General features: G+C 36.8%; 1 long non-coding RNA gene across 1 annotated transcript in view; it reads right to left on the bottom strand.

Annotated features, from left to right (window-relative positions):
* Nucleotides 1–6,705: 6,705 nt before the first annotated feature.
* The window catches only part of LOC132345915 (uncharacterized), a 65,694-nt gene continuing 45,556 nt past the window's right edge, over nt 6,706–26,843 (bottom strand). Inside the window, exon 3 of the long non-coding RNA XR_009495499.1 lies at nt 6,706–10,032. This is a non-coding gene — a long non-coding RNA (uncharacterized lncRNA). The remainder of the gene's footprint in view (nt 10,033–26,843) is intronic.

Raw genomic sequence — 26,843 nt, 5'->3', positions numbered from 1 at the left:
GAATAAATTCTGGGTCGTGCACTATGATAAATCTATATTTATTTCTGAAGATGATCGGAAGGCAGTAAGAATGCAGAGAGAACCAACCTACCTCCTGCTAATTTACAACTTAGCTAAAAGTGACTGTCTCTCTTAGTAATCTTTCTCTCTCACAAACCTTTCACATTATGTGGAATAATACAACCATTGCCACCAGCAGATAAGAAAACTTCTTTCCTTTACTTAAACATAAAAATGTATAGATCTAAAAAAAAAAAAATGTATAGATCTTAATTTTTCATTGAAAAGTGAAAGTTGCTCAGTCATGTCCAACTCTTTGCGATCCCATGGACTGTAGCCTGCCAGCCTCCTCTGCCCATGGAATTCTCCAGACAAGAATACTGGAGTCGGTTATCATTTCCGACTCCAGGGGCTCTTCCTGATCCAGGGATAGAACCCGGGTCTCCTGCATTACAGGCAGATTCTTTTTTTTTTTTTTTTTAAGTGGAGTATCATTGTTTTACAATGTTGTGTTAGTTTCTGAGCTATATGTGTATATATATATCCTCTCCTTCTTAAGCCTCCCTTCCATCTCCCCATCCCACCCTCCAATTAATTTTTTAATCTTCATTCCCAAGGTTCTAAATTATGCATTTATTTAAAAACACGTTGTCTTCATGATCATTTTATTATATACTTAAAAAAATTTTTGTTTTGTTTTCTAATGACTTTGCCCAAAATAAGATGGTCATTCTTTGGTTAACATGATCATTCACTGTATGGTAATTGAAAAATCTAATTTATTTAATTAGCCTGTCATATTTGCTGTACTTTCTCTGTTTCCTTCCTAAAGGAGCTAAAAATAAAATTATCTTTCTGCGTTTGCCTACACAACTAGCAGATGTCCATTCATCCATCCAAATGGACTTGTGAGTAAACAACTAATTTGGATCAAATTAATGCACAAGTAATTAAAGCTGATTTTTTGTATGTGATTCTAATTTTCATCACACGGTGCTTGTATTTCAATACTTTGGTATTTCATAAGCTGTCAGCTTGTGATACATTCCAGTAATAAGAGACTTTAGTTGATCCTCATAGGATGTATATATGTGCATGTATCAAATTGACCCATCTGGACAGAGCAAAATTCCCAGACTAGTCCATTTGAATTGAACCACTTTCATGGTTTGCTGTCATGGTTTATTCTGTCCTGTTTTACATTCATATTTGACATTTGATTTCTACTTCCTGAGCATCAATACAAGAAATCAGAAATCTTTTTTTCCAAATTACCCCTTAGGCTAAGTCTATAATTTTCCATCCATACATATCCACCCAGAATTTGGGAGTTAAAAAAAAAAAAGAGTTAAAAATTCTAATTTGATTCCACTCTTCTCAATTCACCATAATTCAGTTATTGATTTCTTTAAGTATTTTAAACCAGTAATACATTACTATATTTTAAATAAACTATTTGATAGTGAGCTAAGAATTGTAGAAAATTCTCCTATCATGAAACTTAGAAATTCAAGATGGAATTTTGTTTTATACTTCTCATTCTAGGTATCTGCAGAAAAAATGTTTAAAGGGCAAGCAAGCAAGAAATAACAACTCTATAATGATATAAAGGAAAAAGTCATGAGAAAATATCAGTTTTATCTAACTAGCTGCCACTCTAGATATTCTGTATTTGACAACATAGTTTCTTTTAAAACTATTCTACTTTTCATTTTACCTCTTCCTAGTTCATGCTAAAGTGTGAGACAGTGAATATATGAAATCATTTTTAAACAAATGAATAAATATTTTATTGGATTCTATAAGCTATTTTATTGATTGTCTATACCTCTTTTCCCTCACTTGTATTTTAAAAATTAGTGAATTATAGTGAAAAGCTGGAGAGATTATAGATATCTGTTTTCTTCTACTTGTCAACTGTGTGTTCTTGAATATATACTTAAATCTTTCCATTTGTCAGTTGTTTTTTCCTGATAAATGGGAACAAACTCTCTCATATCTCAAATAACTAAGTCATAATACATACATGCATTTATACCTAGAAATCACAGTGTTACTGTAAGATAAATGTTATTTATATCTCAAATTCATTTTGTGTTCTTCTTCTTGATATCCTCTGGTTTTCATTTCTAATGATGTAACTTAAACTGTAAGGGAGTTCAATTAATTTCTGATTGGCATGTATCTAATTTGATATTTCTTAGCTTCTGGGCAGCATTCATACCTTCCTAAAAATGCTTTGTAGTATGTATAGTTAAAGGAGAATTGAATTGAAAGCATTTAACTTAGAAAATGTTGGGGTTATTTTATGATATTTCCTTGGGGCGGGGGGAATATAACTGACCCGAGTGTTTCATAAAAACCGTGATTTAGAATGAATGTTGCAGACTTTTCCTATCCCCCCAATCTCCACCTCCTTCCCACCCCCATTACGTCTGTAGACGGAACAGAAAGTCACACTGACCACTCACTTTGTTAAATCATCTATCATTTCCCTGGCAAGTTAAATTGGCCAATGAGTACGATGAATTGGAGCTAAGGCAGTTGGTTCTCTTTGAAGCCCCAGGCATTCGTTTCCAAATAAACTGAATTAGTGAGTCCCCATGTAATTTATGATTTTTCATTTACTTGACTTATTTCCATGATGATTGGAGATTAGTCCATTTTAAAGGAGACAAAAGAAATTGGGTTTAAGAAACATTAAAACTAGACCAGGAAAGCATACGGAGATCAAGTAGTTCAAAGTTATGGTGACAGATTATCCTTAACTCATGCTCCACTTAAGAAAGAGAAAGACACACTCTTCTTTGCTAAAATATGTTCTTGAAGAATTTTTATTTTTATTTTATGCTTATAGGGATTAAAATCTGAGTTTTATATACATTGAACATCACAACCAAACTCTTGGTTATACGGGGTTTACAGTTTGAGAGTGAAAAACTCCCAGTGTTTATATTTGGAGTTGTGCCTACTTAGGGATTAAAGTTTGGAGGCCACAGTGATGTCACTGGATTAGAGTTAGGAAGATACATTTTGGTAAGACTGAAGCCAATGCCAAATTCATGACTCCAGAATTTATGATTGAACTCTAGACTGCCTACAAATTCATGACTTCTAAATTTATGATTGAACTCATGACTTTCCAGCTTACAGATTTAAGGGCATGCACTAATAAATAAAGACTCCTGAACCTCAAAGTAAATTCAGTGGACACCAATGTGCGTTTTACAATTTAAAATACTGATCCAGGAATAGCCAATGCAATGACCTCGCGTCTTGGTTGTGTGTAGGCTGAAGGTACAGTATCACTTTAGAGACTGTTTAAAATATTCACACCCATAAAATTATATCAGTGAGAGTTGGAGTAGACCCATTTCATGTTATAGACCATATGATTTTTTCACCATTTCGTCAAGATTTATTTTAACTTTGATCTCTTTTTGTTTCAAGTCTCAAGGGATAGTAGTAAGACTGTTCCCTTTGGAAACAAATTCCAAAATAAAATTCAGATATTCCTTGACCTTTACCCAAGGATTATGTTCTCTTGATTTTTTTTTTAATTTGAAAATTCTGAGTCAAGAGCTGGAATAATGCCAAGTATCTGGATGAAAAGATCAGTCATCCAGATGTTTTATCTATATGATACAAATATCTCTAGACTGGCCTTCTATGTCCTTCACCACCTTGATGCAAGTTAGATTTTTCTTTATGTTTCCATTTTCCTCAAATAATAATCTATAGTTCAGCAAATCAGGAAAATTTAGTTATTTTGCCTCCTTTATTCCTTAGTTTTATTTCCCATATTGTCTTCATTTTTCAGTTTTTTTGTTGTTTTATTGTCATTTGTTTTTGCGCACCAGCACAGAAGATTTCCTCCCTATTCTTTGAGCTATACTATACCATTACTGAGGTCTTCTCAATACTCCTCCCATAACGAGTGTTATTGACCTTTTTCCCGAGAGCATAGGCCAGCATGCTTTCTGTAATCTTGTTACTCCACCCTATATCTAGCATATAGAAAATGTTCAGTGAGTGTTTATAAGATGTCCGCTTAACAAACGACCAATCAAATATTGGCTGATTAGTCTATTGTTTTATCAGTTTGTTTTTTATGGGGTAAACAATTTCAGACCTTATAGATATCTTCTTTTGTGTATCTTGTGAATATTACTAGGTAAACAAATATCTATATTTAAGGTATATAATATAAACAGATGCTACATTTGGCAAATCTGATAACTGGGAAATCAATGAAAAAAGAATGCAAGGGTTTTAATTTAGTAAAGTTGCAGATAAAATTGTTATTTTTGGATCATTACAATTTTATAAAATAAGGAGCAATTTACAAAAGTGTAAAATGAGAAAGAAATTATCGTTAACCTCTTTTGTTTTTGTTCAATCACTAAGTCGTGTCCGACTCTTTGTGATCCCATGGACTGCAATATGCCAGACTTCCCTATCCTTCATCTCCCAGAGTCTGCTCAAACTCATGTCCATTGAATTGGTTACCCTCTTTGGTAATTTCAAAATTTATTAGAAATAAAACATTTTGGAAAAATATCAAAGTACTGCATACATCACAGCTGCATTAAAGCATAGTATACAGGTGTTCTAGAATGGGATTTTTTATCCTCCAAAATTTAATTCTAGTAAGAAATATTAGAATATTTTTTAGCTTTTATATTTTCAGGTGGTCTAGGTTTATCTTAATTAATCTGTGTAATAATTATGCCCCCAAACGACCATCTGCAATCTCAAAATTTATTTTCCATTTTCAATACTATTTCTCCCCTTGCTTCACCTGTGGCCAGAAGCAAAGGAGTGTTGGAAGTCACACATCTGATGAGAAGTGATGTGACAACAAGTTCCCACACAACCAGGAGCCTCCCACATATTCTACACATTGCCTCTCTCTTCTAAGAGTCAACATTCTCTTCCTTCTGAGGGTCTTTATTCCTTCATGATTCCCCCAAGTCAAGTGTCTAAGCTCAGTCTTGTTTATGAAAGACAATAGGTGTGTCTCATTTTTCTAGTCATGCAAGCACCTCAGCAGTTAGCTGTTTTGCTTGGAAGTGGAAAGGCATTATGGGTTTAAAAGTTGGCTCTCTTCTTCTTCCTGGCACCATACATTGGGCAAGTTATTTCATTTCCTGGGGTGGCTCAGATGGTAAAGTGTCTGCCTACAATGTGGGAGACCCGGGTTCCATCCATGGTCGGGAAGATCTCCTGGAGAAAGAAATGGCAACCCACTCCAGTATTCTTGCCTGGAAAATCCCATGGACAGAGGAGCCTGGTAGGCTACACTCTCCATGGGGTCACAAAGAGTCAGACACGACTGAGCGACTTCACTTTCACTTTCAGTCCTCGCAACTTTTCATTTGTCAAACGTGGCTGATGAGAGTATCCATCTCATATGAGTGCTGGGAGAATTAAATGAATGAACACATGTAAGATGCTTAGAATTCTGCTGAACGTTTGGTAAATGTTTGCATTAAGGATTAAAAAAAATTTTTATAGACACATTAGCAATTCAGCAAGATTAACTTGTTCAAAGACATCTTTGGGAGATGCAGCCCTTTTTTGTAAGTATCATCACAGGCAGAATGAGAAGATTTCAAGGGCTAAGAGTAAGAAATGAACAGGGAACAAGCAAAAAGTATCAACAACTGGCTGACATTTACCCTCCATTTTTCTTCTTAGTTCAACCTAAGTCTTATACGCTCAATTTTGGAAAGAATTTGTTTCGCTATTTCAAATTTTAATTTAGAATGATGTCTTCATAGTTATTTTCCCAGAGTTGCTTTGTTAAAGGGAGAAGAGTAAGTAAGTTCAGTGGAGTGAAGGCTGTTGCATTGTGCACTTCCACCAAATAATAAGCATAGAGGCTTTTAAAGCATACTTTATTAAAATTTTCTTATTTCTATATTATTTATGTCACAGTAGTTTAAATGTTGCATTTCATGTATTTAGTTCATCTCTCTACTTTGTAAAAAGAATCTCTCTACTTCAGCCATGGTGCATTTATTGTAGACAAAGCTCCAGTTTACAGACCATTCCCCTGGGATCACTTATTTTATGGTATCCATTGCATCTATTTATTTATTTAGTGACTGTCATAAACCTGCTGTTTTGAGGGAACATGGAGGCTAATATATACTTTGCAGCATCTGTGTTCGATATGTATTTACCTTTGAGTGATTTGGTTCAAGACCTTCTTGCATAGAATACTTTTTGCCTATAATTTTATTCCTTTCGAGCTGGATCCATTTTAATTTTTAATACAGCCAGTGCTGACCTTATCCCTTTTATTTTCAGATTCTCCCTGCTTGATAACTGATGATAAGTCATCTCTCAAATCTCTGGAGAGAGAAAGGACTATTTATTTGATGTGTAATAGCTGGTTCAACGTCCCCTTCCTTCCCTCCTCCCGCGTAACCTCCTCTCTCCTCTCCATCCTGCTCACCCTCTTCTTTTTCCTTCATCTATTCCTCCTCTGAGGCCCCTTCTCTCTTTAGCTGTGTGTGTTTGTAGGTGTGTGCCTTTGTGTATGTTTGGGTTCATTTAAGCATGTATGTTCCTGACACAATGCAACATGTTTCATTTTTAATTTTCTCCTTATTTTTCTTTTTAAGTAATTTTATTTGTTTATTTATTTTTACTTTTTGGCTGTGCTGAGTCTTAGTTGCTGCACAGGCTTTTCTCTAGTTGTGGAGAGTAGGGGCTGCTCTCATTGTGATGCACGGGCTTCTCACTGCAGCGGCTTCTCTTGTGGAGCTTGGGCTCTAGGGCACACAGGCTTCAGTAGTTGCGGCTCCCGGACTCTAAAGCCCGGGCTCAATAGTTGTGGCCCACGGGCTTTGTTGCTCCACAGCATGTGGGATCTTTCCGGCTCAAGGACTGAACCTGTGTCTCTGCACTGGCGGGCAGATTCTGTACCACTGAGCCACCGGGGAAGAGCTTATTTTTTTTTTTAATATTTGAATTCCTATTTTTGACCATGTCATCTTTTTAGGCCCTACTTGCAATAAGTCTTCCCATAAAGCCTTAATGTCATATAGAATTGTATTTTAAACATTACCTCTTATTTACAGGTTCAAAACTCTTTGGCAATATTTACAGCAACTATGATCTCTGATAAATCAATACTTGCCACTGTGCATGGTTGATAACTCTCTTGGATTTCATTTCCACCATATTATTGTAGATGACACTTTGAGATCATAAACTTTTGTGGCATATTATGTTTGAGTAGAACTATATTTGTGTGAGTGTGTACATGTATATCTACACACAGAAAAGTCTATAAGGTTACATACCAAACACCTTGGAGTGTGGAATGAGGTTGAGAATCCTTTCACTTCTAAAATGTCTGAAAATATTCTTTCTCTCTATCCAGCATATACATCCTTTTTATTTTTATTTTTTTAAATCACAAATCTAAAAAGAAACAAAATCCCAAACACCTAGGAAATATCCTGGTTGGACTTAAGGGAGTTTGATACATTTTCCAAATGGAATTTATTCTAGATTCATAGTTGGATTCATAGTGGGCTCCAATTCAAGGGGTACAGTGTATCCCAAGGAAATTAATCAGTTTCAGTGGATTTATTCTCCTTTGTGAAAATGTGTGGAATTAACACATACCAAATATCACCTCCCCTTTATACTGACTTTTAAACTTTATTATATGATTTTCATTCTTAAAACTGTTTTCATGTCATTAAAATATGCATATATTTCTTTGTCAATTTTAGTCACTATCTTACCATTTTAAAAAATAGTTAAAACACACATTCAACTTCTCTCCCCTTTTTTATTCACCTCTACTTTCCAGTTTTTGTTGTTACATTATAGTTTTTACATTATTAAAGTTGGAACATTGATTTATAGTCTCTGACTTTAATCAAGTTTATGTAGGTCTGTACAAGTTAACTCAGAAAATTGAAAACCTCTAAAAGATATTGAATTTATATAGAAGGAAATGTACTTCTGTTGAAGCTTTGTGATTCCATAGCAACTTTAATAAGGTCAAGGCTAACAAGTTCTTTTTCTCTTTCTAAACATTTTCCTTCTCTCATCAGTCATTCTCAGTTGATATCGAATCTTGAAATTTATGCCACTCTTTCTTTAAATATATATACAAGTTTATTTTCTAATTAATAGACTTTATAGTAGTTTTAGGTTTGCAGAGCATTGAGCAGATAGAAGCAAGAACCATATACCCTCTGATTCAATACTATCAAGCTATTCATATAGATTATATTATTATCTGTATGGATTCTGAGAGGGCATTTGACAAAATAAGCATTCATTTTTATTAAAAACATTGACAATACAGGAATCATTTTATCGTTTCTTTCTTAACTTGATTATCTACACATAGACATATAGCTAAATGTCGAAAAGTCAGCATCATCCTAATGGGGAAATACTACAGATTCTCTCACCAAAGTCAAGAACAAGAATGAATATCCACTAACATTATGACAATTTAATGTTGTCTGAAAGAGATGAAGCTATAACTTAGACAAGAGAAGAAAATTAGAGATATAAATATTGGGAAGGAGGAGGTAAAACTATTTGCAGTTAACATAGTGTTTTTTGCAAAACACTAAGATATTAAGTAAGAAAGCAAAAGCCTGCAAGTATGAGATAATACAGTGACTTGGTGAAATAGAATTTGACACAAATAGAATTTATCTAAAAATAAAACTGCAATGCAGGAGACGTGGGTTTGATCCTGGTTCAGGAAAATCCTCTGGAGAAGGAAAGGCAACCCACCCCAGTATTCTTGCCTGGGAAATCCCATGGACAGAGGAACCTGGCATGCTATAGTCCTTGGGTTCCCAAGAGTCAGACACGACTTAGCAACCAAACCACCAAACATGAGACTACCAGTTCAAAGATATAATGAAAGACCTCATTCTTACTAGCAGCATAAAAAATAAAGCCACACGCCTAAACTTAGCACAGTATGTGCAAACTCTATATGAAAAGAAACTTCAAACCACTCCTACAGTACATAAAAGTAAACTTAAACTAATAGAAAAACATATCACAGTCAGAGAGAGAAAGAGTCAATATCAATGGCATCTATTTTTCCTAAATTCTTTTGCATTAATGTAATGTGATCTTAAATGGTACTGGGACCAGATAAAATGATTCTAAAGTTCACATAAAAATTGGGCAGTTTAGCTAAATAAACTTGGACAAAGAACAAAGAGCAGAAATGAGTTCTAACAGACATGGAGTCTATTATAAACCTCAGTAGGTAGAATAGTGTTGTGCTTATGTGTAAGGAGACACAATCCAAAATAGTAATATCAAAAATAAAAATATATACAGGATTTTAATATGTGATAAAGGTGTCATTGGAAAACAGTGAGTAAAAATGAAGCTTTCCAATTTCATGTATCCTGAAGTATCAGTCTTATCTTTCCATGATTGCTGGATTATATATTATGGTTAGAAAAGCCTTCCCCAATGTGAAATTATAAATAAACATTAATCCATAGTTTCTGTTAATTCAGCTCAGTTCAGTCACTCAGTCATGTCCAACTGTTTGCAACCCATGGATCACATCACACCAGGCTTCCCTGTCCATCACCAAAGCCTGGAGTTTGCTCAAACTCATGTCCATTGAGTTGGTGATGCCATCCAACCATCTCATCCTCAGTCGTCCCTTTCTCCTCCTTCCTTCAATCTTTCCCAGCTTCAGGGTCTTTTCCAGTGAGTCAGTTCTTCCCATCAAGTGGCCAAAGCACTGGAGTCTCAGCTTCAGCATCAGTCTTTCCAATGAATGTTCAGGACTGATTTCCTTTAGGAATGACTGGTTTGATCTCCTTGCAGTCCAAGGAACGAACACTCAAGAGTCTTCTCAAATACCACAGTTCAAAAGCATCAATTCTGGGAGTACAAGATGGCAGAGGAGTAGGTGGATGTGGAGTACATCTCTCTCCACAGGTACATCAGGAATACACCTGCAGATGCAGAAGTGCATGCAGAACACCAGCTGAGAGCAGACAGGAGAACCTAAATAGTGGAGAAGAATATAAAGAACCACACAAAACTTGGTAGGACAAAGGAACTAGGAGGGAAAACAGGAGTGTTAGTAAGGCTGGATCTGCCCTCAGCCAGTGGGGGCACTGAAGCAGGGGTCCGGTCCCCACATCACGGCAATCATCTGAGTCAGAGGAGAAACATTTAAGGCTGAGAGTGAAACAGCTGATCTGTGGCAGCCTAAACGGAATGAGAATCAGATGGTCATTGCCACAGCCATACATACTCTGGACAGGGATGCAGGTCCCCTGGAAGGCAGAGCAGCTGGCAACTGGAGTTTAGGGATTGTGGAGAAATACCAGGGCAAGGTTGCTGTTGACTGCAGAGAGACAGATTGATCTAAGAGGAGCTGAGAGAGGAGATTATGGTGGAAAATGCCTGTAGAGGAAAGCTGGGCAGCCATGGAAGCAAGGCAATACTGCTGAGTCAGGCGTAGGGGGTGGAGCCAACACCATAGCCTCTCTCTCCACACATGCCCGCATCAGCAGCTCAACAAAAGAGAGGCTGGCTCATCAAATGCCTGACACACTGAATTACAGAGTAGGACCCCACCCAGGGTGCCCCTTTAAGTCCCTGATGCACTGATCTACAGAGTAGGGTCCTAGCCGGGGGGGCCTCTCTATGTGCCTGATGCGCTGAACAACAGAGAAGGACCCCAGGCAAAGGAACCCTCTAAGTGCCTGAATGGGTGGACCTATGGAGAAAGACTGGCCAAAGAGGCCTTCTGATCGCCAGCTACATGAGGCTTGAAAAAAGACTTTGATAGGGCCATAACTCCTGTGGTGGAGACAGTCCATGTCTCTGCACACTTGGCACCTCCAGGGTCCCCACAAGCCAAGCAGCTGTGCCACCTTCACGCTCAACACTCACTGGGGCAGAGCTGCCACAGGCAAAAAAGTCTTGCATCTATACACACAGGGTCACTTTGGTAGTGTCCAAATCTTTGCGACCCTGTAGACTGTGGCCTGCCAGGCTTCTCTGTCAGGGAGGGGGGCTTCTCTAGACAAGAATACTGGAGCGTACTGGCCAATACTGGTTGCCATACCCTTCTAGAGCACTATATTTCCTGCTGCCCTAGCTGCCAACTCCCCCTGAGTACCTGGTGCTGCCAGAACCCCTGCAACCCAAGCAGCTGCACTACCTCCACACCTGGCCCTCATGGGGGCAAACCCAGATCCTCAAGGGCAGCCTCAGGAGCAAACCCCAGGATGCAGAGGTGGAAATAAAACCACAATTGAAACCCAAGGGCAGTATGGCTAAGGAAGAAGACCCAAAACATTCCCACCAGCTGTACAAGCTGCAGATTAAATCCACACGATCAACTAGGCAGACTCTATGTCTATGCAATATATAAAATGTCATAGAGAGCTCCCACAAAAGAAAACGCACTAGTTCTGATAGCTGTGAACATCGGTGGCAAGAAAACACTGGAGTAGGACCAGATTAGAATCTGAGCTTCCCACACAGGTCCAGAGATCAGAAGAGTGTAGGAGGGCGTCCTAGGGAGGTGAGGTGGACTGTGACTTCTAGCTAGGGAAAAGACTCTGACAGCAGTGACTCAAGAAAAGCATTTATTATTCTTATGTTTTGATTTGTTCTGTAGATTCTTTTGGATTTTTTTCTTTTTCTTTTTCCTTTTCTTCCACCCTCTGTTGTAGTTGTTGACTTTATTAGCACTATGAAATCCAATTAAGCTTTTGAACTTTCTTTTTTTTCCCCTAGTCACATTTTTTATTGTTGCTATAAACCTCTGTCTCTACATTGGGCTTTTGCAGTTCTGTGGAATTTTCCTTTTTGTCTCTCTCTCTTTTTTTAATTTTAATTTTTTAAGCCTATCATTATTTTTTCTACATTTATTCCTTTGTTTGTTTTTCCTACTGTTCTTTTCCCCTTGAGTTAATCTTTAATGTATATAAATCTTCTTTATCTATCTCTATTTAACTTTGCATATCTATTCTTTCTTTCTTTTCTTTCTTGTTAACATATTTGTTAATTTTATTTTCATTGCTTTAATGTCCAACTGGTGCCTTGCTTTATAAACTTGTTTTCCAGTTTATGCTTTAGTTAGTTTTCTTCTTGTAGATATAATTTTTGGTTCCTTTGTTTGCCAGATCAATCTATTGTACTTTATTTTTCTGGGACTATTTTGATTTTGCTTATGAGTGTATATGTATATGTGTATATTAAATCACACTTTTTACTGTTGTTATAAACCTCTGTCTCTGTGTTGGGTTTTTGCAGTTCTATGGGATTTTCCTTTTTTTGTTTTTTTTCTTCTTCCCTTTTTTTTCTTTTCTCTTTTTTATAATTTTAATTCTTAAAATTTTTAACCTATTATTATTTTTTCCTACATTTATTCATTTGTTTGCTTTTCCTACTGTTCTTTTCCCCTTGCAATTAATCTTTAATGTTTATAAATCTTCTTCATCTATCTCTATTTAACTTTGCATAACTATTCCTTCTTTCTTTTCTTTCCTCTCAATATATTTACTTGTTTTATTTTCATTGCTTTATTCCCCACTTGGCACCTTGCTTTAGTTTTGTTTTCTAGTTTGTGCTTTAGTTAGTTTTGTTCTTCACTGGTAAATATAATTTTTTATTTCTTTAGTTTGCTGGGTCAATCTACCATACTTTATTTTTGTTAGACTGTTTTGACTTTGCTCATGAGTGTATATGTATATGTGTATATTCCATTATTTTAATTATTATTTGCCTGATTTTGTAACTGCCATTTGTCTGGAGTTCATCTTTGGTTTTCAGATATTTGTTTTAATGCCATAACAAACCCACCTGTGGAATCTTCATTCCTGAACATAGATCAAGCCTTGAGACTTTGGAGTGGGAGCACTGACCCCAAGACCCTAGACTACCAGAAAACTAACCCTAAGGAGTATCAAATAGTGAGAACTCACACAAAGGAAACCACTTGAATACAAGACCCAGAATCACCCAACCACCAGTAGCACCCTGTGCAGGACACCTCATCTAAACAACAAACAAAACAAAAATACAAACCCAATCATCAGCAGACAGGAGTACCACCTCACTCAGCCTGTCCATCAGAGGAAAAACAAACAAACAAAAAGTCAGCACAAATCTCACCCTATATGAAGCTTACACAACCCCCGGACCAACCTTGGGAAGGCAGAAACCAAAAGGAAGAAAGGATTCATCCTTGAAGCCTGGGAAAAGGAGACCTCAAACACAATAAGTTAAAAAGAAATAATGAAAAGGCAGAGAAAAACTACAGAAATGAAGAAACAAACTAGAAACACAGAAGTCCAAATAAATGAAGAGGAAATAGGCAAACTACCTAAAAAAATTTCAGAATAATGATAGTAAAGATGAAAAAAAACCTTAAAAACAGAATGGAGAAAAATTCAAGACTCAATTAAGAAAGACCTAGAAGAATTAAAGAATAAACATGCAGAGACAAACAACACAGTTAATGAAATTAAAACTACTCTAGAAGGAATCAATAGCAGAGTATCTGAATCAGAAGAATGAATCAGTGAGCTGGAAGATAAAATGGTGGAAATAACTTCTGAATAGGAGAATAAAGTAAAAAGAATGAAAAGAACTGATGACAGTCTGAGACCTCTGGGACAATGTCAAATGCACCAACATTCGAATTATAGGGGTCACAGAAGAAGAAGAGAAAAAGAAAGGGTATGAGAAAATTTTTGAAAGATTATAGTTGAGAATTTCGTCAACACGGAAAAGGAAATAGTCAATCAAGTACAAGAGGCACAAAGAGTCCCATACAGGATAAACCCAAGGAGAAACATGCCAAGACACATACTAATCAAACTAACAAAGACTAAACACAAAGAAAGAATATTAAAAGCAGCAAGGGAGAAGCAACAAGTAACATACAAGGGAAACCCCATATGCTTAACAGCTGATCTTTCAGCAGAAACTCTGCAGGCCAGAAACGAATGGCAGGATATATTTAAAGTAGTGAAAGGGAAACATCTACAACCAAGATTGCTGTACCCAGCAAGGATATCATTCAAAATTTATGGAGAAATAAAAAGCTTTTCAGACAAGCAAGAGTTAAGAGAATTCAATACCACCAAACCAACTACAACAAATATTAAATAGATTTATATAGTCAAGAAATACAAGAGAAGAAAAAAAGATCTACAAAATCAATCCCAAACTATTAAGAAAATAGCAATAGGAACATATATATCAATAATTACTTTAAATGTAAATGGTTTAAATGCTTTAACCAAAAGACACAGACTGGTTGAATGGATACAAAAACAAGACCCATATATAGGCTGTCTACAGGAAATGCACTTCAGATCTCAAGACACATATAGACTGAAAGTGAGAGGGTGGAAAATATATTCCAATATTCCATGCAAATGGGAAGCAAAAGAAAGCTGGAGTAGCAATCCTCATATCAGACACAATAGTCCTTAAAATAAAGACGATTACAAGAGGTAAGGAAGGGCACTACATAATGATCAAGAGGAAGACATAGCAACTGTAAATATCTATGCACCCAACACAGGAGCACCTCAATACATAAGATAAGCACTAACAGACATAAAAGGAGAAATTGACAGTAACACAATAATAGTAGGCGATTTTAACACCCCACTCACACCAATGGACAGATCATCAAAACAGAAAATTAATAAGGAAACACATGTCTTAAATGATACATTAGATGAGGTGGATCTCATTGATATCATCAGGACATTCCACCCAAATCAGAAGAATACACAAGTGCATATGGAACATTCTCCAGGATAGACCACATCTTGGGCCACAAATCAAACCTCAATAAATTTAAGAAAATTAAAATTGTATCAAGCATCTTCTCTGACCACAACACTATGAGACTAGATATCAACTAAAGAAAAAAACTGTAAGAAACACAGACACATTGAGATTAAACAACACATTTCTAAGTAACCAAAAGGTTACTGAAGAAACCAAAAGGGAAATTAAAAAAATTCTAGAAACAGAAGACAATGAAAACATGACAACTCAAAACCTATGGGATGCAGCAAAAGCAGTTTTAAGAGGGAAGTTTATAGCAGTACAATCCTAACTCAAGAAACAGAAAAACATCGACTAGACAACCTAACTTTACACATAAAACAGCTAGAAAAAGAACAAAAAAGTCCCCAAAATTAGTAGAAGGAAAAAAATCATAAAGATCCAAGCAGAAATAAATGAAAAAGAAATGAAAGAAACAATAGTAAAGATTAATAAAACTAAAAGCTAGTTCTATGAAAAGATAAACAACATTGACAAACCTTTATCCAGACTCATTAAGATAAAAAGAGAGGAGGATCAAATCAACAAAGTTAGAAATGAAAAAGGAGAGGTTGCCACAAACAATGCAGAAATACAAAGGATAATAACAGACTATTATGAAAAAATATATGGCAATAAAATGGATAACCTGGGAAAAATGGACAGATTCTCAGAGAAGTTCAATCTTCCAAGACTGAACCAGGAAGAAATAGAAATCCTGAACAACCCAATTACAAGCACTGAAATTGAAGCTGTGATCAAAAATCTCTCAGAAAACAAAAGCCCAGGACCAGATGGCTTCACAGGAGAATTCTATCAAGCATTTAGAGAAGAGCTAATGCTTATCCTTCTAAAACTCTTTCAAAAAATTGCCAAGGAAGGAACACTTCCAAACTCATTCTTTGAGGTCACCATCACCCCAACACCAAAACCAGACAAAGACAACACAAAAAAAGAAAACCACAGGCCAATATCACTGATGAACAGAGATGCAAAATTTTAGCAAACAGAATTCAGCAACACATCAAAAAGCTCATACACCATGATCAAGTTGGGTTTATTCCAGGAATGCAAGGATTCTTCAATATATATAAATCAATCAATGTGATACACCACATTAACAAATTGAAAGATAAAAACCATATGATACTCTCAATAGATGCAGAAAAGCCCTTTGGCAAAATTTAGCACCCACTTATGATTACAACACTTCAAAAAATGGGCATAGAAGGAACCTACCTCAACATAGTAAAGGCCATATTTGATAAGCCTACAGAAAATATCATTTTCAATGGTACAAAACTGAAAGCATTCCCCCTAAGATCAGGAACAAGACAAGGGCATCCATTTTTGCCACTATTATTCAACATAATTTTGGAAATCCTAGCTACAGCTATCAGAGAAGAAAGAAGAAATAAAAGGAGTTCAGATCAGAAAAGAAGTTAAGCTCTCACTGTTTGCAGATGATGTTATACAGTACATAGAAAACCCTAAAGATAGCATTGGAAAATTACTAGAGCTAACCAGTGAATTTAGCAAAGTTGAAGGATACAAAATCAATACACAGAAATCACTTGTATTTCTATATACCAGCAATGAAAAATCAGAAAGAGCAATTAAGGAATCAATCCCATTCACCATTGCAAGAAAAAGAATAAAATATCTAGGGATAAACTTACCTAAGGAGACAAAAGAACTGCAGAAAATTAAAAGACACTAATGAAAGAAATCAAAGACAACATAAACAGATAGAGAGATATTCCATGTTCCTGGGTAGGAAGAATCAATATTGTGAAAATGACTATACTACCAAACACAATCTACAGACTTAATGTGATCCCTATCAAATTACCAATGGCATTTCTCATAGAACTAAAACAAAAAATTTCACAATTCACATGGGAACCCAAAAGATCCCAAATAGACAAAGCAGTCTTGAGAAAGAAGAATGGAGTTGGAGGAATCAACCTTCCTGACTTCAGATTATACTTCAAAGCTACAGTCATCAAGACAGTATGATACTGTCTTGCACAAAAACAGAAATATAGACCAATGAAAGAAGATAGAAAACCCAGAAATAAACCCATGCAGCTCTGGGTAACTTATTTTTGACAAAGGAGGCAAGAACATACAATGGGGCAAAGACAGCCTCTTCAATAAACGGTGCTAGAAAAACTGGATAATTACATGTTGTTGTTTAGTTTAGTTGCTAAGTTGTGTTCGACTCTTTTGCAACCCCATGGACTGTAACTCACCAGGCTCCTCTGTCCACAGTATTTCCCAGGCAAGAATACTGGGGTGGGTTGCCATTTTCTTCTCCATTAGCTACATGTAAAAGAATGAAATTAGAACACTTTAACACCATACACAAAGATAAACTCAAAATGGATTAAAAACCTAAATGTAACACCAGGAAGTATAAAACTCTTAGAGGAAAACATAGGCAGAACACTCGATGACATAAATCAAAGCAAGATCCTCTATGACCCACCTCCTACAGTAAAGGAAATAAAAGTTAACAAGTGGGACCTTATTAAACTTAAAAGCTTTTGAACACAAAAGGAAACTACAAGCAAGGTGAAAAGAAAACCCTCAGAATGTGAGAAAATAATATCAAATGAAGCAACTGACAAAGGATTAATTTCCAAAATATACAAGCAGCTCATACAACTCAATGCCAGGAAGAAAAAAAAAAAATCAAAAATGTGGGGAAAAGGCCTAAACAGACATTTCTCCAAAGAAGATAACCAGATGGCTAACAAACACATGAAAAGATAGTCAGCATCATTCATTATTAGAGAAATGCTAATCAAAACTACAATGAGATATCACCTCACATCGGTCAGAATGGCCATCCTCAAAAAGTCTACAAACAATAAATGCTGGAGAGGATGTGGGAAAAGGGAATGCTCTTGAACTGTCGGTGGAAGTGTAAATTGAAACAGCCACTATGGAAGATGGTATGAAGATTCCTTAAAAAACTATGAATAAAACCACCATATGACCCAGCAATGTCACTCCTAGGCATATACCCTGAGGAAACCAAAATTGAAAAAGATACATGTATCCCATTGTTCATTGCAACACTATTTACAATAGCTAGAACATAGAAGTAACCTAGATGTCCATCAACAGATGAATGGATAAAGAAGTTGTGGTACATATACACAATGGAATATTACTCACCCATAAAAAGGAATGCATTTGAGTCAGTTCTGATGAGGTGGATGAACCTAAAACCTAATATACATAGTGAAATGAGTCAGAAAGAAGATAAATATCATATTCTAAACCCAAATCACTGCAGATGGCGATTGCAGCCATGAAATTAAAAGACGCTTACTCCTTGGAAGGAAAGTTATGACCAACCTAGATAGCATATTCAAAAGCAGAGACATTACTTTGCCATCAAAAGTCCATCTAGTCATGGCTATGGTTTTTCCTGTGGTCATGTATGGATGTGAGAGTTGGACTGTGAAGAAAGCTGAGTGCCCAAGAATTGATGCTTTTAAACTGTGGTGTTGGAGAAGACTCTTGAGAGTCCCTTGGACTGCAAGGAGATCCAACCAGTCCATTCTGAAGGAGATCAGCCCTGGGATTTCTTTGGAAGGAATGATGCTAAAGCTGAAACTCCAGTACTTTGGCTACCTTATGCAAAGAGCTGACTCATTGGAAAAGATCCTGATGCTCGGAGGGATTGGGGGCAGGAGGAGAAGGGGACGACAGAGGATGAGATGGCTGGATGGCATCACCGACTCAATGGACGTGAGTTTGAGTAAACTCCGGGAGTTGGTAATGGACAGGGAGGCCTGGTGTCCTGCGATTCATGGTGTTGCAAAGAGTTGGACACAAGTGAGCAACTGAACTGAACTGAACTGAATACATATATATGGAATCTAGAAGAATGGTACCGAAGAACTTATTTACAGGGCAGCAATGGAGAAAGAGACATACAGAATAGACTTATGAACATGGGGAAAGCGGAGGAGAGGGTGAGATGTATAAAAAGAGTAACGTGGAAGCTTACATTCAGTTCAGTTCAGTCTCTCAGTCATGTCTGACTCTTTGCGACCCCATGAATCGCAGCACAACAGGCCTCCCTGTCCATCACCAACTCCCGGAGTTCACTCAGTTTCACGTCCATTGAGTCGGTGATGCCATCCAGCCATCTCATCCTCTGTCGTCCCCGTCTCCTCCTGCCCTCAATCCCTCCCAGCATCAGAGTCTTTTCCAATGAGTCAGCTCTTTGCATGAGGTGGCCAAAGTACTGGAGTTTCAGCTTTAGCATCATTCCTTCCAAAGAAATCCCAGGGCTGATCTCCTTTAGAATGGACAAGTTGGAACTCCTTGCAGTCCAAGGGACCCTCAAGAGTCTTCTCCAACACCACAGGTCAAAAGCATCAATTCTTGGGAGCTCAGCTTTCTTCACAGTCCAACTCTCACATCCGTACATGACCACTGGAAAAACCATAGCCTTGACTAGATGGACCTTTGTTGGCAAAGTAATGTCTCTGCTTTTGAATATGCTATCTGGGTTGGTCATAACTTTCCTTCCAAGGAGTAAGCGTCTTTTAATTTCATGGCTGCAGTCACCATCTGCAGTGATTTTGGAACCAAAAAAATAAAGTCTGACACTGTTTCCACTGTTTCCCCATCTATTTCCCACGAAGTGATGGTACCAGATGCCATGATCTTTGTTTTCTGAATGTTGAGCTTTAAGCCAACTTTTTCACTCTCCACTTTCACTTTCATCAAGAGGCTTTTAGTTCCTCTTCACTTTCTGCCATAAGGGTGGTGTCATCTGCATATCTGAGGTTATCAATATTTCTCCCGGCAATATTGATTCCAGCTTGTGCTTCTTCCAGCCCAGCGTTTCTCATGATGTACTCTGCATATAAGTTAAATAAGCAGGGTGACAATATACAGCCTTGATGTACTCCCTTTCGTATTTGGAAACTTACATTACTTACAAAACCTACATTACTATATGTAAAATAGATAGCCGAAGGGAATTTGCTGTATGGCTCAGGAAACTCAAACAGGGACTCTCTATCAACCTATAGGGGTGGGGTGGGGAGGGGGATGCAAGGAATGTTCAAAAGGGACAGGATATATGTATACCAATGGCTGATTCATCTTGAGGTTTGACAGAAAGCAACAAAATTCTGTAAAGCAATTATCCTTCAATTAAAAAATAAATTAAAAAAAGAACACAACAAAGCAAACCAAAAAAGCATCAATTTTTCAGCACTCAGCTTTCTTTTCGGTCCAACCCTCACATCCATACACAACTACTGGAAAAACCATCCCTTTGACTAGATGGACCTTTGTCAGCAAAGTAATGTCTCTGCTTTTTAATATGTTGTCTAAATTGGTCATAGCTTTTCTTCCAAGGAGTAAGCGTCTTTTAATTTCATGGCTGCAGTCACCATCTGCAGTGATTTTGGAGCCCAAGAAAATAAAGTCTGTCACTTTTTCCATTGTTTCCCCATCTATTTGCTATGAAGTGATGGTACCAGATGCCATGATCTTAGTTTTCTGAATGTTGAGTTTTAAGCCAACTTTTTCACTCTCCTCTTCCACTTTCATCAAGAGGCTCTTTAGTTCCTCTTTGGTTTCTGCCATAAGGGTGGTGTCATTTGCATATCTGAGGTTATTGATATTTCTCCTAGCAATCTATATTCCAGCTTGTGGTTCATTCAGCCCAGTATTTCACATGATGTACTCTGTATATAAGTTAAATAAGTAGGGTGACAACATACAGTCTTGACATTCTCCTTTCCTAATTTGAAACCAGTCTATGGTTCCATGTCTAGTTCTAACTGTTGCTTCTTGACCTGCATACAGATTTCTCTGGAGACAGTTAAGGTGGTCTGGTATTCTCAACTCTTTAAGAATTTTCCAGTTTGTTGTGATCTCACAGTCAATGGCTTTGGTGTAGTCAAAATTTTTCTGTTAACTAAAAAAATATAAACTTTTGATCAACAGTGTTAGATGGATCACCTGGCCATCTGGAGTCAGTTAACATTGCAAATCTTACACTAGACAAATTCTGAATGAATGGATAGTTGAAATTTTGAAAATGAAACTATACAAAAGCTACAAGAAAACATCAAGAAATTATATCCTTGAAATGGGGCTGACCTTTACTAATATAATGAAAAATTAAAGACAAGAATGACAATTTTTCCCAGAGAAAAGTCAAGAACGTTTTCATGGAGTGTAAAAACTGGAATATAGATTGCCAGGAGAAATATCAGTAACCCCATGCCATACAAAAATTCAAAGGATAAATGAGAAATGGGTGATGATTGGAAGGTGGGGATTGTAACTCATTCATTAACAAAGGCTAATTCCCTAATATATAAATCACTCTTAGTTACTGAGATAAAACAGGCTAACAACCCCAACAAAATGCAGGTAAGATTATTTGCAGATAAATACTAATATGTCCTCAAACATAGGAAAGGAAGCTATACCTCAACAGTGGAAGTATGAGAAATCATGTTTAATCTACTCTGAGATACCATGTTTTACATTTTTTGTTGACAAAAATCCTAACAGTTGACATATTCTTCTAGCAAAATTATGGGAAAACGACTGTTCTTATACATTGTTCTGGATTCCAAGACAGAATGACATTTTAGGAAGGAAATTTGATATTATTTACCTAAGTGCATTTAACCGTATCTAGTAGTACTGCTATAAAGTAATCGTACAGATACATATGGATATTTAAGAAATATTTTAAAACATTTACACAGTATTATTAATTGTGGGACTGTTTATAACACATACAAGCATGGAAACCATTCAAGGCCAGCAATAGGGGACTGAAAGCACGAACTCTGGTGGATCTACACAGCACAGTCCTAGGAAGCTGTTAAGAACAGTGATGTGACCAAGATTTTGGTACCAAAATGGTGAGACCTCCAACATTTTATGTTGTGATTAAAAAGTAATAGAGCAGCAGTTTTAGTAAAGAAAGGAGGCTAATATATTTACAAAGAAATGTTAAAAGCATACGCAAACAATAAATGAAATTGTTGAGGGAGAGGGTGGGAAGAGAGGCGGGAGTCTTCTCTTTGGTAAGTTGTATCCACATATATCTGGGGTTGGTGGTGAGAGGGAGGCCGAGGAGGGAGGGGATATATGTGAACATACAGCTGATTCACTGTGTTGTATTAGCAGAAACTAACAATGTAAAGCAATTATGTAAGTTATATGTATTTATAGTATATTGATTATTGCACCATATGGACATCTTCAAAAATAAAACTGCACACATATATATGTATATATGCACTATATATAATTTTAAATCTAGATTGAAACATTTCCCACAGAAATCTAAATATCTGAGTAAGTTGCTTCACTGTTGTCTAGCATCTGACTCATAAAAATCTAATGCAATAGGATTCTTGTTTCTTTGTAGACTCTCTGTCTCTCCCTCTCCCCACACCCTTTCGGGAAGCTTGTAGAATTTTCCTCTTTATTCTTAAAAGCTGTGGTACATATACACAATGGAGTATTACTCAGCCATTAAAAAGAATACATTTGAATCAGTTCTAATGAGATGGATGAAACTGGAACCTATTATACAGAGTGAAGTAAGCCAGAAAGAAAAACACCAATACAGTATACTAACGCATATATATGGAATTTAGAAAGATGGTAACAATAACCCTGTGTACGAGACAGCAAAAGAGACACTGATGTATAGATCAGTCTTATGGACTCTGTGGGAGAGGGAGAGGGTGGGGAGATTTGGGAGAATGGCATTGAAACATGTATAATATCATGTATGAAACAAGTCACCAGTCCAGGTTCGATGCACAACACTGGATGCTTGGGGCTGGTGCACTGGGACGACCCAGAGGGAGGGTATGCGGAAGGAGGAGTGAGGAGGGTTCAGGATGGGGAACACAGGTATACCTGTGGTGGATTCATTTCGATATTTGGCAAAACTAATACAATATTGTAAAGTTTAAAAAAAAAACTGCAAAATTTTTCCAAGATGAATATCCTCAGCATTTTGTGTGCTGTCCCTGTCTAAATATGAGTGAATATTTTAGAAGCTCAGGTTAGTTTTTGACTCCTATAAATTTGTGTTTTCTCTTTACATTCTGAGCTTCCCTGGTAGCTAAGACAGTAAAGAATCTGCCTGCAATGTGGGAGGCCCAGGTTTGAGCCCTGAGTCAGAAGATTCCCTGGAGAAGGAAATGACAACCCACAACAGTATTCTTGCCTGGAGAATTCCATGGACAGAGGAGCATAGCAAGCTAGAGTCCATGGGATTGCAAAGAGTCAGAAATGACTGAAGGACTAACATTTTACATTCTGAAAGAACTCCATGTCTTCATCATCTGCTTCACCAAAACACAATTCTGATACATAAATACAGCTTAAACATGTGAACAAGTCCAAAATGGGCAATGCATTGCTTGGAGAAAAGTTAAGAGATCTAAACAAAGGGAATTGTACCCACATTATGGGATTTATAGCTGAGATATAGGTTCTTTTAAACTTCACAGTCCCTACAATTCATCATCTCCTTTGCAAAATGCAAGTATCTCATTCATTAAAATCAATAAAAATGTAGAAAAATCTCCTAATAGCTCTGATGTCTTTCTTTTCACTGGCTTTCTCAGAGATCTATAAACTATAAATAGAATAAGAAAAATGCTTTCTCCTTAAACTTCAGATACCTCCTGGTTTCTTTCATTTTTATGTCAGTAATCCAAATTTCTGTCAGATTTTACCTCAGAACCCTCTAGTTTCTGCCATATTTTACCTCAGCACCCCCAGATTCTGTCAGATTTTACCTCAGAATTCCCTACTTTCTGTCAGATTTTACCTCAGGATCCCCTGCTTTCTGTCAGAGTTTACCTCAGAATGCCTTAGTTTCTTTCAGATTTTACCTTAGAATCCTCTGGTTTCTGTCAGATTTTATCTCAAAATCCTTGAGTTTCTGTCAGATTTTACCTCAGAACCCTCTAGTTTCTGTCAGATTTACCTCAGAACCCTATTAGCTATCAGATTTTGTCTCAGAACCCTCTACTTTCTGTCAGATTTTACCTCAGATCCCTCTGGTTGCTGTCAAATTTTACCTCAGTATGTTCTAGTTTCTATCAGGTTTTACCTCAGAAAATCCTAGTTTCCATCTGACTTTACCTCAGAATCCCCTAGTTTCTGTCAGATTTTACTTTAGAATCCCCTACTTTCTGCAAGATTTTACCTCAAAACTCCCTACTTTCTGCCACATTTTACCTTACAACCCCCTACTTCCTATCAGATTTTACCTCAGAATCCACTACTTTACGTTATATTTTACCTTAGAACCCAGCTGGGTGGTTTTGACAGCCTTTGAAGACAGTTTTTAGTCCTGTGGTAGCAACTTAGTGTCTTGAAGGAGTTCTTTTCTTTGTTGGGTGTCTGAATTTCAGGTTGGCTGTTATATTAGTGCTATCTCTTTATCTTTTTTCCAGAAATATTGAACATGGTAGAGATTAGTATTAAAATCTAGAAGGTATTTAACCCTTTTACTCACATGGGCTGTTTTTAAGTATTTAACAATGATGTTATGAATATAAGAGCAAGGTCATGGGAACAGGGCGTCTTCAGTTGTACCAAGTCCTCCTGCAAGTCAGGATTTAAAAGTTTTTTTAAATGAAGCATTTAATTTTTTTTTTTAATTCTAGGATAATTGCTTTTGAATATTGTGTTGGTTTCTGCTTTATGAATTGGCTATATGCATACATATATCTCCTCCCTCTTAAGCCTCCCTCCCATCCATTTCCATCCCACCCCTCTAGTTAGTCACAGAGCCCCATGCTGAACTCCCTGTGCTATACAGTAGCTTCCCACTAGTTATCTGTTTCACACATTTTAGTGTATTTATGTCAGTGCTACTGGGAAGAAATAGAGAAGCAGATGCAGAGTACGGACTTGTGGACACAGCAGGCGAAGGAGCGGGTAGGATTTTTTTTTTTTAATGAGACTTTTCAAAGGTCATTCAAAGATGAATCATTCATCTCACTATCCTGGTATTTGTCCTGGTATAGCAGAGACTTTTCTCGATATATTCTGGTATCTCTGTTAATGCTTTGACATCTATGCCTACAATATTTATTTCTTGTTACCTCCATACCAAAAATGAAACTGTGTATTTGCTTTTGGAAGAATTACTATGATGTTGATTTTTCACATATTATCTTCATATATTGAGGAAGTCTTTAAAATGTTTTTGGCCTTTCCCAGATAAATCAGCCCAAAACAAATCTTTAGAAAACCTCTTTATCACACATTATTCTCAGGAAATAAGTCAGACAAAGACAATATCATATGATACCACTTACTGTTGTTGTTCAGTCACTAAGTTGTGTCCAACTTTTTGGTACCCCATGGACTGCAGTTTACCCAGCTTCCTTGTCCTTCACTATCTCCCAGAGTTTGCTCAAACTCATGTTCATTGAGCTGGTGATGGTATATGACCATCTCATCTTCTGTAGACCCCTTTGCTTCCTGCTCTGAATCTTTCCCAGCATCAGTTTTGAAGCCAAAATAAAAGTGAATAAGTGACACTCTAACGCTGAACTAGTTTTGTGCTAGTTTTGTTCAATCTATTCAACTTAGTTTTCTGTTAAAAGATCACTGGTTAAGTCTTCTTTTAATAAACTTATTTAAAAGTTTTTTTCCTAGTATCATTCTTTTAATTTTATAATCATCTGAGATTCTTTCAGACTGACTTAATACTCTATAAATGAACAAACCACTGCATAATTGATTAATTTATTTTTATAGTATATGAATTAATGTACCATGCAGTACAATGTACTCTCCCCTTTCCTACCCTTATGAAGATGCTCACAGCTATTAAAAAGAATGCATTTGAATCAGTTCTAATGAGGTGGATGAAACTGGAGCTTATTATACAGAGCAAAGTAAGTCAGAAAGAAAAACACCAATAGAGTATATTAACACATATATATGGAATTTAGAAAGATGGTAACAATAACCCTATATGCGAGACAGCAAAAGAGACACAGATATATAGAACAGTCTTTTGCACTCTGTGGGAGAAGGCAAGGGTGGGATGGTTTGAGAAAGTAGCATTGAAACATGTATATTACCATATGTGAAATAGATCGCCAGTCCATGTTCAATGCATAAGGCAGGGTGCTCAGCGCTGGTGCACTGGGATGCACCAGGATGCATCCAGAGGGTGCACTGGGATGACCCCGAAGGATGGGGTGGGGAGGGAGGTGGGAGGGAGGGTCAGGATGGGGAACACATGTCCACCCATGGCTCATTCATGTCAATGTATGGCAAAACCAATACAATATTGTAAAGTAATTAGCCTCCAATTAAAATAAAAAGAAAAAAAAAAAATAAATAAATAAATTCTAACAACAACAAAAAATGAAAATGCTGACAATCATGCATTTTCATTTGAAAGGATCTCAGTCCAGTATGATTTTTTCCATTTGGTCAAATGGAAAATGGTTTGGTGGGCAATAGCATTAATAGTATTAATTAACTGTTGAAGGGAAATGCATTTATTTTACTTAGTGATTTTATTGTATCTCTGAGCCTACATTTTTTTTTCTTCTTTTTTTCCCCACACTCTGAGACTTGTGTGATCTTAGTTCCCCAACCATGAATTGAACCAGGGCCCTCAGCAGTGAAAGCACAAAATCCTAGTCACTGGACTGCCAGAGAATTCCCTTGAGTATACTTTTTCATCTATACAACTTTGGAAACATTTATTTTGATTCTTAGAAAGTATGAGAGGTTAATGATTCAAAAATCATAGTTTTTGTTTGTTTGTTTTTTACCCTGGAATAATTTATCACACTGTAGCCTATTCTGGGCTCCCCAGGTGACTCAGTGGTAAAGAATTCATCTGTCAATCCAGGAGACACATGGAATGAAGGTTTGATTCTTGGCTTGGGAAGATCTGCTAGTGGAGGAAATGGCAATTGACTCCAGTATTCTCCCTGAGATAA

The sequence above is a fragment of the Bos taurus genome, chromosome 8, assembly GCF_002263795.3.
Source record: "Bos taurus isolate L1 Dominette 01449 registration number 42190680 breed Hereford chromosome 8, ARS-UCD2.0, whole genome shotgun sequence".
In the NCBI taxonomy this organism is placed as follows: domain Eukaryota; kingdom Metazoa; phylum Chordata; class Mammalia; order Artiodactyla; family Bovidae; genus Bos; species Bos taurus.
This window is presented reverse-complemented; position numbering and strand designations above follow the sequence as displayed.